The sequence below is a fragment of the Anolis carolinensis genome, chromosome 1 (assembly GCF_035594765.1).
Source record: "Anolis carolinensis isolate JA03-04 chromosome 1, rAnoCar3.1.pri, whole genome shotgun sequence".
Classification (NCBI taxonomy): Eukaryota; Metazoa; Chordata; class Lepidosauria; order Squamata; family Dactyloidae; genus Anolis; species Anolis carolinensis.
The window spans coordinates 323,023,936-323,037,014 of record NC_085841.1 but is presented as its reverse complement, the minus strand read 5'-3'; positions in this window follow the sequence as shown (position 1 = coordinate 323,037,014).

Below are 13,079 nucleotides of genomic sequence, written 5' to 3'. Positions count from 1 at the left end.
AAGTTGCAAGTTATAAAGAAAATCAAGGAAAGCAGTTACAATTTAGAATGATAATGATAAAGTCTTTTTTTGGGGGGGGGGCTACTGGTCCATTCCCAATCTCAGATGATTCAAAATAGCAAAAGTTCTAAAAAGTATTTTAAAAAATTAAAAATAAAATATTTATTGTGAAATCCTTGGTGAACTATAGATCCCTTTGGGGGGTCACCATGGTTCTCCTCCAACACATGGACTTCCTCCAGCTATTTTTAATTTTCAGTAAGTTGACTCTCTCCATCTCTACTTCATCATTTTAGTTTTCCATCTGGTATTATCACTTCCAGTGTTCACTGAGCTTGCTCTGTCCTGATGGGCTATGGGTGAGGATTTGTCTTGTTTATCAGCATCTACTAAAATCCACAAAAAACAAAAGTAGGAGAAAGTGAAAATGAAAGGTTGGCTCAATCTCATATGATGTGTTTTTGTGTGTGGGTAAATACTTGACTGTTTTTTTCCCAACCTGGAATCATAGAACCATAGAATCATAGAGTTGGAAGAGCCACATGGGCCATCTAGTCCAACCCCCTTCTCCCCTACATCTTTAAGAGCCTTCTCTTTCTCTGTCATGGTCTTGTTTTGACTCTGTTTTTATTGGTAGAGGCACCCAGTCACTGTTGGGGTGGTGGTGGTGATGATGTGATAGTGATGATGATGGCTAAGGCCAACATTCAAATGGCATGATAATCAGAACTTGCAAAGTGAATTCTTAACTTAACCTTATACATTTTAAAATGTGTACTGCTTATGCATTGCTTTTTTTCTGTTCTTTTAAACTGATGTTTAAACTGGTTTTATGTGGCACGTGTTTCAAACTAATGGTTCATTTGTATTCTAATATGTTGCTGTTCGCTATCTCAAGCCATCATGATTGTCATTGTTGTCGTCATCATCATCAGATATAATTAATTCTCATTACTCAATACAATATTTGGAAAGTAATGTCTTGATAAATCAAGCCTGAAGTCTTTTTAGAAACCAAAATGGCTAAACCAAGGCAGTTGTATTTTGACCATATCATGAGAAGACATAATAACATCAGAGATATTCCCCAACAAATTATTTCCCCAGTTCTGGGTTACACAATTCAATATCAGCTGTTTCGTTTTTTAAAGAAATGTCTGTACTACACTAGAAAAGACAGCAATGTTTGGTAAAATAGAAAGCAGTAGGAAAAAAGGAAGACTGCATTCTAGATGTATAGACTCAATCAAGAAAGCCATAATACAGTTTTTAAGACCCGAGCAGGACTGTTGATGATAGGGGTGACTTAAAGATCTATCATTCAGAGGGTTACCATAACTCTAGGTCCATTTGACAATAGTTAATAATAAGTGTATAAAGAATAACCTATTGCTTTGTTAGCCACATTCTTATTTATTTATTTATCATTTTATCATTTATAAAAAACCTGGGATTTAAAACAAAATGGGATATAACTTGAAAAAAACTTTTTAAATGCCCCCCAAATCTCTGATTTTTTTTAAATTAGAAAATGTTATACTAATAAAGTTGCATCAGTTCAACTTTTTACTTTATGAATTATAACTTCATTATACCCTTGGTACCAAGGAAAGTAATTTGTTGCTGGTAACTGCTTGTAAATCACTGCTTACATATTCTAACAATGATAAAGAAGAGCAGTGATTTATGAAAGAACTAAAGATATATGGCCATTGTTTTTTATTCTCTTTTCTTTAATAAAATATTAAATTCTTTTCACGTAGAAAGATTTTCCCCAAAGACAACTTTAAATAATTAAAAAGAGGGTTGCTCAGTTTACAGTTGCAAACTGAAATTAACTAAACACAATCATGCAAAATAATTTTAATGGATTGTATAATTCCATGTGGGGAATGAAATGCAGATAGTTTGCATTTCTGTTTTATTGTTTTCCCTGCCTTCGTCCTCTTTCATCATCTGCTTTGTATTTTTATTGTGGACTGGCTTGGAGTTGTATTTTGAAGCAGAGGGAAAACAATCAAATCAAATCAAAACTTGTCAACAGCAACAGCAGTCAAATTTGTTACTTGGAAAGAATACGCCAAAGAAATTAAAACAAAAATATGACAATAAAAACATCAGAATTATTCCGAAACAAATTATTTCCCCATTTCTGGGATACACCATACAATATCAGCTGTTTTGTTTTTTAAAGAAATGTCTGTACTACATGCCAGATAAATTATCATGGTTTGTCCCAAAGAATCATAAAACCTTGTTTGTTGAGGACACCGAGAACGCTTCTGCACTGTCAGAATAAGTCATTTTGGAACCAGTTCAAAAGAAACCAGTTTTGCTGCAGGGTGATTAGATTGACAGATCTGTAACTGCTCTCAAACTGCCTTGCAGGGTCTCCACCCCCCCCCCCCCATTTTTGAAGAGATGTGCAACAGTGTACTAGAAGCATACAGGGTGGGATAAAAGGGAAAGTGACAGGTACCAAAAGAGGTAATCAATTAGCCCCCTGCTGCCCAGCCAGGCCCTAGCCTAGGGCATTTCTCAGCAGCCCTAACACAAGATTCCTTATTGCACTTAGGCAGAGGCGAGTGTCTATAATGCATTCTGCATTTTGCATAGAATCATAGAATAATAGAGTTGGAAGAGACCTCACGGGTCATCCAGTCCAACCCCCTGCCAAGAAGCAGGAAAATTTCATTCAAAGCACCCCCAACAGATGGCCATCCAGCCTCTGCTTAAAAGCCTCTAAAGAAGGCGCCTCCACCACAGTCCGGGGCACAGAGTTCCACTGCCGAATAGCCCTCACAGTGAGGAAGTTCTTCCTAATGTTCAAGTGGAATCTCCTTTCCTCTAGTTTGAAGCCATTGTTCCACGTCCTAGTCTGCAGGACAGCAGCAAACAAGCTTGCTCCCTCCTCCCTATGACTTCCCCTCACATATTTGTACATGGATATCATGTCTTCTCTCAGCCTTCTCTTCTGCAGGCTAAACATGCCCAGCTCTTTAAGCCGCTCCTCATAGGGCTTGTTCTCCAGACCCTTAATCATTTTAGTTGCTCTCCTCTGGATGCTTGTCAACATCTCCCTTCAACTGCGGTGCCCAGAATTGGACACAGTATTCCAGGTGTGGTCTGACCAAGGCGGAATAGAGGGGTAGCATGACCTCCCTGGATCTAGACACTATACCCCTATTTATGTAGGCCAAAATCCCGTTGGCTTTTTTAGCTGCCGCATCACATTGTTGGCTCATGTTTAACTTGTTGTCCACGAGGACTCTAAGATCTTTTTCACACGTCCTGCTGTTGAGCCAGGCATTCTGTATCTTCGCATTTCATTTTTTCTGCCTAAGTGAAGTATCTTGCATTTGTTCCTGTTGAACTTCATTTTGTTAGTTTCGGCCCATTTCTCTAATCTGTCAAGATTGTTTTGAATTCTGCTCCTGCTCCCAGTTTGGTGTCGTCTGCAAACTTGATGATCCTGCCTTCTAACCCTTCTTCTAAGTTGTTAATAATGTTGAACAGAACCGGGCCCAGACGGAACCCTGCGGCACTCCACTTGTCACTTCTTACCAAGATGAAGATGACGCATTGGTGAGCACCCTTTGGGTTCGTTCGCTTAACCAATTGCAGATCCACCTAACCGTAGTTTTGCCTAGCCCACATTTGACTTAATGCAGAGCCATTATCAGCCTGGATCTGGGATAAACAGGGATCAGCTACAGCACAGTGTTTACTGACCTCAGAATTTCCTGGGACCTTTTAAAAGCACTGTAGCACCCTTGTGCATGTTGCAGTGCACACTGAAGTTTGTGCTTTGTGGCCACCATAGCCTTGAGTCACCTTATAATGTCAATGCAGGAGAGTCATGAGAATATTCTTAAAGGGTCCTTCATGGAACTCCTATTTCTGAAGGAAAAAGGATGATGATAAAATCATTTCAGGTTATTGATGTTATACTCAATTCACTGATATTAGGTTTAATTTGATGTTAGGTTTTTAACGCTGTATTCATATGTGGGGTCTTGTTGGGATTTTATTTCAGTATTTATCTGTTTTTTGAAGGCATTGAATGTATGCCGTTGTTTGTTGGAATCCACCCCAAGTCCCTTCGGGGAGATAGGATGGAATAGAAATAAAGTTGTTGTTGTTATTATTATTTCAATTTTGTACCTAGGTTGAGTACAAATTGAAAGGCCGTCCTTCTCTCTGTTTGAGTTGTCATTGCCATGTCCTTGGACAGAGAGAAGAACAGTCAGGCACAGTTTCATCATATGATGAAAGGTGCTTGAACACTTGGACCTTTGGGATCATTAACACTGTTGAATTAATTCAGTTTGATACCACTTTAATTGCTATGGCCCAATGCTATGGAATCACACTTTGGCAGAGAAAGCTATAGCCCATTTTCTCCTTGCATTGTGTAATAAAAATGAGCTGCACAGGGTCAACCTGCCAGCCTTTATCTTGGATCCTGTTATATGGTTGTTCTGCTGTATGAAGGAAGTAGGCTAAACCTTCTGGATCCCCTATGGATACATCATGACCTCCTGTGGACCACAGGCTAAGAATGTCTTGTTCAAAGCATTTCTTGGTAGATGCCATGTTAGTTTCCTAGCTTTCTAGGAAGCAAATTACAACAGGTGGCATTTATTTGTTTACCTTCCATCCTATATCACAAAACATCATGCTCTGTGGCATTGGAGCATCATAAGGCCTTATTTAGAAGCCAATCATAACTGAAGAAAAAGCTTGACTCTGTCTTGTTTTCTGCCTGCTGAGGAGAAAAAAAACATACCCCTCACTTACTACGATACCGTTAAAAATGTGATCTGGAGATTTGTGAAATGTAGGCACCCGTTTCAGCAGATTTTTCTTCAGTACTAATAAAAAGTGGGTATGTGTTTCCGTGTTTCCATGTGTTTGTGGGGGCTTCTGAATGCTGGAAGAATCAGAGAAACAATCAGACTTTCCTGCTGGAATCAGTATGTTAGGGGATCTAGATGTGTTCAAGATACAGTATCTGAAAGCAAGACATGCCATAATAAATAAGCATTTCATTAGATTTCATCTTGGATCCTACTGGGATGAGTAAGCCAAGTTATTTACACTTGACTTCAGTTCCATTGAATTAAGGAATGCACAGCTTGAGTATCCCTTATTTGAAATGCTTGAGACCAGAAGTGTTCCGTATTTCAGTTTAAAAAAAATAAAAACATGTTTTTTTTTGGGAGGGGGGGATATCTGTAATTGACTATATAGGCAATCCCCAAGTTACAAACAAGATAGGTTCTGTAGGTTTGTTCTTAAGTTGAATTTGTATGTAAGTCAGAACAGATACATTTTAAGCCACACATGCACACATACATGCTTTGGCTAGCATAGGGAAGGGTGAACAGCCCTGTGATGTTTTTGTTGTTGTGTGTGCTCCTGTTCAGAAGATTTCATCTCATTTTATTTCCCTTTGAGAATTGGATTTTGAAAAAATTGGCTTGTTGTGGAAACAAGGATCAATGATAAAGCTTCAGTGGAGAAAACTTTTCCCCATGATAACTCTTTCAGGAGTGAATTTCCCTTCTTAGGGGTAGATCAGGAGTGAATTTCCCTTACTTCCTGTTGTCTCACCCCTGTTCATAACTCTGAATCATTTGGAAGTTGGATGTTTGTAACTTGGGGACTGCCTGGTAATACATAATGAAGTATCTTGTAGATGGAATCCAAGTGTATACAAAATTCATTTCTGTGTCATGGATGCCTTATACACATAGACTGAAGATAATACACAATCTTTGTGAATGTAACAAAGCTTGTGTACACTGAACTATCAGAAAGCAAGTGTCATCCATCTATGGAGAAAATTTTGGATTCTGGAATATTTTAAATTTTGGAATTCCAGATAAGGGACATTCAACATGTACTTCCAAGTAACTTAATCTAGATCTAATTATTCTACTGAATATTGAAACCAATTTCAGTCTACCATTATTTTATGGTAGTTATTTGCTACTGAAACCTATATTGAGTATTAAACAAAACAAGGATTATGATTACCAAAGCAAACTTAAGAAATCATATGCAGACACATTACATGGACATGTGCACACCCACCCACCCACCCACACACAAAGACTTTCAATGATAGTGCTCTTGCCCTAAGATTTCTCCACCTGGCCCTGAAAACATGCTGTGAGACTTAAGCCATCTCTACAATCTGGAAACCAAAACCACAATAAAATTCAGCCTTTGTTTGACTCTTCAGTACCTTCTATGATTTGCTAGAATTTTAGAGGATTTTCATACTTTTAGCATCAAAGACACTTGTTGATCTGAACTCTAGATTTATGTAATGCTACTTCTGTTTTGCCCGGAATTGATTAAACAAAGAGATGTGCTTCCTATTAAGCAGAGATATTATGTCTTCCCATACAGGATAGAGAACCTATGCTACAAAGGAGATTAAAGAACACGCTTTAGGGCATTATTGGATGGGAATGATGTTTTCAAAGAACCTTTCCCAGTGCAATAAAAAAGAAAATACAATATTGAAGTTTCAATAGACTAAATGGCAACATTTGATAATAACTAGAGTGGATAGAATTATGATTTGGCTGGACAGTCAGAGCTGAGGGAGATTTATGGTGGGTTTTTTTTTAGAGGCAGTGTGGGAGCATTGGTAGAGCATCTGAAGGAATGCACACATACTATTTTTTGAAGTGTTGTACATTATATTTCCAAGACTGTACATGGATATGAGTGACTTCACAAGTATAAGAAAACAAATGTTAAATAATGGGATATAAAAGCACGTCTCTCACCGAGTTAGTAATTATTCTCTCTCTCCCCTCCTGACCTTTCTCTTGCATCAGTGACTCTTCCCTTTTATCCTGAGACATCTAAACAGACCAAACAGTTAGACAAGTAATTGATTATCAGTACTTTGAAAGCTTATAGTGGCTTAGTTTATTCCTTCAGATTATAATAATGAGAGCATCTTGTTCTTGGTTACATATCTGAGTGTACTTTCAGGATCTGAAATGTACATGTGAATCAGATTATTATTTTAATGTGTCCTTTTCAGTTAGCACCTAATGTATTGAACCTGCATTCCTTACTCTTTTAAGATTCCAGTTAAATATGTTTGTGGAGTAGGATAAATTGCTACGTGCATATTGTGTTTTTCTATTCTTTCTTCTGGTTTCTAATGGGCCTAAATTGGAGTAGAAATAGAGGGAAATTTTACAAGTTATGTTGCATTTTTTCAATTGTATTTTTGTTTCATTGAACAGCACATGCTATAGTTATTCCTACCGGCTTACTGAAACTTTCACATTTTTCTATGGGATAGGAAGCTGTGCACTTGCCTGTTTTAAGCTCATATTCTGACATTTCAGTGTGGGTGTGCATGTGAGAGGTCTTTTCATGGCCCTCAGTGTTCCTTCTGCCACCATTACTCTTTGGACTTCTATCAACCCTTTAAAAATGTTGCTGTAACTGCACAGTTTTGAACCTTCAAATTTTTGCAATTATACAATTGTTTACATTTATTTTTTTAAAACCACCTATGATGTGGGCACTCTACAGGTGACAGAATAAGAGGAGACAACACATGTCACTGTGATGAGAAACAGAGTGCAGGGTTTGACTAGAAACGAGAGGGGGCAATCCTGTGTGATAGGGGTGAGCAATTTCTATATTGTCTTTCAAGTTAATGCCACGGAACTCCACAGGAAGATTATTCCTCCCACTTTCCCCCTTTATGGATGAGGCCCTAGAAATAAATGTATGTCTATCATCCCACAGGTCTCACCTTCTTCTTGCAGATGCTCCCTCCACAGTCATATTCCTCCATCTGGAAACCAGGACTTTGGATCTGGCTATGTATCCCTTATCAAATCTTCAACAGTGACTTCAACTTCCATGACCTACAGAAAGCTCCCAGTAAATCTAGAAGAATGGCTTTGTCTTCTGCATCTAGTTGCAAGCACATCTCCAATGCCCCCTGTTCTTTGGCTGCTAAGTAGCATGGAGGTGGGTTCTCACAGGAGGAAGGTGAGCCTAGTGGAGGTAGTGAGCCCCTCTCTCTGCAACAAACAAAGAAGTTCAAAACATGTCAGACATTGAAATAATGTCCTGGGAAGCAATTGTGTACATTCTGTGTGCCCCTTCATCCTTCCAGCTAAATTCTCATTTGAAAACCAACACAGGAAACAATGAGGCCATGTACAAAGCAGTAGACTGAAAAAAGCGTCACTTTATTTAAACTATCATTTATTTAAATATCCCTAAGGCAGTGGTTCTCAACCTGTGGGTCCCCAGATGTTTTGGCTTTCAACTGGCAGAAATCCTAACAGCAGGTAAACTGGCTGGGATTTCTGGGAATTGTAGGCCAAAACAACTGGTTGAGAACCACTACCCTAAGGTGTGCAAAAATGGAGGGGATAGTGAGGGAGCAGTTGGAACATTTGGACTTTCCTCCAGCTTCTCTTGATGAAGCACCTGAGTCCCAGGAGGATTCATAACCGGGGCTGCTTCTAGGCTGGCAAGCTACTGGAAGGCTAAGCCAAACAGCCAATTTCCTAAATTAATAAACAGCTTTTTCAGCTGCTACGTATTTACTACTGTATCTCATGCAACAAAAACTCTTGGATAGATTGGAAAGAAAATGGGAGACTAAACTAGATTGCTTCATCTAGTACACTTGTGTCTCATCAACAAAGTTCTTATGTTCAATGTATATATCATGCTGCTTTCGCAAATGAGTTATTATGTGAAGTATGAATGTCATATAAAAGTGAAAACTGCTGTTTTCTACTTTTACTTTGAGCTAAGAGAGCTTCAGTTAGATTTTTTAATTTGGTACATGTAGTTTTATTTATTGTTTTACAAAACCTGTTTTGTTTTGTCCAAGTTATGATAGAAATTAAGCATTTTGCTTATAACAAGTTTAATACTGTACAGTTTTATTGTATTTATACGTTTTATCTGTTTATTGCTTATGTGATGCATTGTATTGTATATCTGTCTGAATATGCAGCATTGAATATTGCCAAACTGTAAGCTGCTCTGAATCCCCTTCAGGGTGAGAGAGAGTGGGATAGAAATATAGTAAATAAATAGTATTCCAACTGAAACAACATGTTACTGCCAAGCAAAAATAAATCCAAAATATTAACCAACATAAACTGACTGCATAACATTTTTCTCAAGACATCTTCTCAACCCCATAATCTTCTAAGGCCTAAATCTTCCTACTGTTGACATGTTTATGATTTTTAATCAGTTTTTAAGCTAAGATTTAGATTGGCTTGGTATGTTTGTTTGAAAGTTTGACAACCCTTTGAAGAAATATGAAAGAATATGAGAAATATGAAATCCTTCCCTATGGTATAGCTCAATTTTTCAGACAGCCTCCTCTGTGTTATTTCTTTCCCCTAACATACAAAAGTATGTTTTCTGGAAAAAAAATGCATTTTACATTTGACTTTTTCTTCATAAAAATTGCAAAGTAAAGGAAAACAACACATGGAAACAATGAACCTAGGTGTGTGTCAAAGAGAATTGGCAGAAGAGAATGCAGAGTATGGGGGGAAAGAAAAGAAAAAGGGGCTAAGAAATTTCATTTGGGCCTTAAAATCAGCAAAGTGTGTCCACTAAAGGGAGGCATTGTGATAGTACATAATGTAGTCTATCACACAAAGAAGCATGAGAGAAGAGCAAGCTTTACCTGTTACTATTAAGGGCCCTTCCACACATGCATTATAACCCAAATTAAACTAGGTTAAAAGGGGAGGGGTGGCTAAAAGATGTTTAGCTAAAATGCAGGAGGAATTGGATTAAATGTTGCAAAACATGTATTTAAAAGTTGCCCTTTAAACCCAGTTCTTCCTAAGAAACACACATTTTCCATGCCTGTGTTTCTAAGCAGGCATGGAAAAATGTATTTCCTTTCTTCCCCCAACTCTGAACTCCCTCCTGTCCCCCATTTCCCTCTCAATTTACAGGATGAAGCCATCCATGCAGGCTGGCAGCCAATGGCTCTTGGATCAGCAGGGGTGAGTTTCTGGACACTCCCACTGCAAATCCCAGGGTTTAGGCCAGCTGTGTGACCTTCATCTCAAGAGGAAGTGGGATTTCTCTTACATTTTTTGCCTGTCTGGAAGGGCCCTGTCTACATCTTATGGGTCTTTTGACAATCTTTAATGAAACACCTCTTTTTCTTTTGTAAACTCACTGTATTGAGTTGGACTGTAATGCAATTAGGCATGAGATGAAAAACAAGATGTAACAATTAACCAATTTTGGCTCATCCTAGTCTATTAGCAGTATATGTTCCATACTTCCACACTTAGACCCCTTCCACACTGCCCCTATATCCTAGGATCTGATCCGAGATTGTCTGTTTATACCAGATTATCTGGCAGTGGAGACTTATATAATCCAGTTTAAAGCTGATAATCTGGAATCAGATCTTGAGATATATGTCAATGTAGAAGGGGCCTTAGATATTTTGGTTCCTGGATCAGCAACAATATCTGTTCTGCTTTGTTTCTTTTGATTTCTAGCTATTATGTCTCTTCCTTAATATCTTGATTTTGTTATACTATTTCAAATCCTCCATCCCAAATCAGAAAGACACTAATTTCCCTCTGGTTATTATAACATCTGGATTTTTCTCTCTGATATTCTTGTTTCCTGTCTTTTGAACCTGCTGACAAAAACGACTTCTAAATAAACTGTCCCTAATCTGGGTAACTTCAGATGCTTTGAGGTAACAGCTTCCTTCAATCTAGCTAGCATGACCAATGTTCAGAGACAATGGGAGCTGCAGTCGAAAACATCTGGAGGGATTCAGACTGGGAAATGCTGTAACAGAATCCAGCAGATTATAATGGAAAATAAACAGAATGTTGGAATTGTTTCATTCCAGTCACAAAGACCACCACAAGGCCGGAATGATAATACTGTTGTTTTGCTTTTAGTTGTTTTGCTGTGACCTTCCTGGTGTTGATTTATGCTCGAATTACATTTTTGATGTTAATTAGACTCAAGCTACATTTAACACATCTGGTTTTAATAAACTAAAAAAGACAACTGTAGACTGTGGGGAAGGGAGACTGAGTGCTGTGCAGAAAGTGTTTAAGCCCCTTTCCATGTTAAGATTAAAGTCTTCCCCACCCAAAACTACTATCTGTCATTGAAGGGAAAATAATAATAATAATAATAATAATAATAATAATAATAATAATTTTATTCTTATACCCCGCCCCATCTCCCCGAAGGGACTCGGGGCGGCTTACATGGGGCCAAGCCCGAATAGAACAATAAAAACAAGACAAGAAACCAATAAAACCAATAATCAAACCGTAAAAACAAGTAATAAAAACCTCATACAAGATAAAATGTTAAAAAAATTCCCTATAGTAAATGGAAACTTTCCTCCTGTGGTAAATGACACCTTTCACTGAATCAGAAATCTTTCCTGTGCAATGCTACCAGTTTTCAGAGTTGTTGCTATATTATTAAGATTTTTAAAAGACATTTGAAAGGCAGTTACTACAGTTCATCAGTAGTCATATTTGGATTTAGATTTCTGATCTAAGTAACATCCAGGCTGGAAGCTCACAACTGATGATCTATTAGCCTGGCCTATTGCAAACACTTTCTACAAAAGTAACTCAGAGCTAGGAAAGGTTACTCTGGCCTTGGCGAAGAGATTTGTGAAGCTGTCATTTAAACAGCAATGCCTTAGGCTCCAAAGTAGCTGAAAACTATTGTAAATATGAAGTCTTCCATCTGCAATTCTCAAAGAATTGTAAAGGCTGAGTGCTCTTATCCAAAATGCTTGGGACCACATTTTGGAATACCTGCATTTGCTTATATGTACATAATTGGATATCATTTGTGTCTGATATAAACTTTAAAACACACTTAAAAGTAATTTTATGCACAATATTTATATTTTCATACAGCAAATAAAGTTTGTGGACATCAGAAATAAAGGTGTTATTTTCTCAGCCACACATGTGGACCATTTTAGATTTTGGGGTCTCTTGGATTTCAAAATTCTGCCATGTATTCCAAAGCAATATAGGCCTAGGAGGTAGACAGATTTTTCAGGATAAAAGAAATCTTAGAGCAATTCAATAATGTCAGAATTTGAGATTTACATAAATTTAAAAACAGTCCAAAAATTATGCCAACCGCGGGAAAACATTAATCTTAAATATTTTACACAGCCAAAGCCAACAATCCAAATGTACAGATTTAATGCTGTGATACAAGTAGATAAAACTGCAAAGATTTTGGAGTGTGTGTGTTTTACTCAAAGCTTTCCAAAGGCATTCCTAGAGTAAAACCTTTGACAGAAAATGAAATTTGGGGAAAAGGTCATGGCACCGTCTGATCTTTCCTTCTTCCTGGGAATCATTAAGTGTGACAGTACCTCATTAGCTGTGCATCAGTCACTCTATATATTTCTAAATAGATATCCATTATGCAGACATCAAGGTTGCCAAACCAGAGAATGGGATAGGAGAAGATCTCTGTCATTGATAGGAACAACTTCCCCTTTCCTCCTTTTCACAATAGCAATGGTTGGATCTACTCCTTTTCCCCATAAACTCCCTAAAATGTGGAACATGGATGGACAATTTGTGTCCCTTCAGATGTTGGGCTGAAGCTCTATCCTCCTTCACTTTTGGCTGTTTTGGCAAGAGTTGATGTGAGATGCAGTTCAACAACATCTGGAGGGGTACAGACTTATTTATTTATACCATGCTTTATCTCTCTCAAAAGGGACTCAAGCTATAGAGGCATGAAGGAGCTCCCATCTGTCAGTCTCCCAAGCCAACATGACTGTTGTGTATGCAGGTGACCCAATGCTGCAAAGGACATTATATAACAGGCAGGGGCAAACTTTGGCCCTCCAGGTGTTTTTGGCCTCCAGGTGTTAGGAACTGTGGGAGTTGAAGTTCAAAACACCTGGAGGACCGAGGTTTGCCCATGCCTGCTACAAATCTTACCAAGAAACCCCTACACTAGATTTACCATGAATTGACTTAAAGTCACTGAACAAAAACAAAGTATCC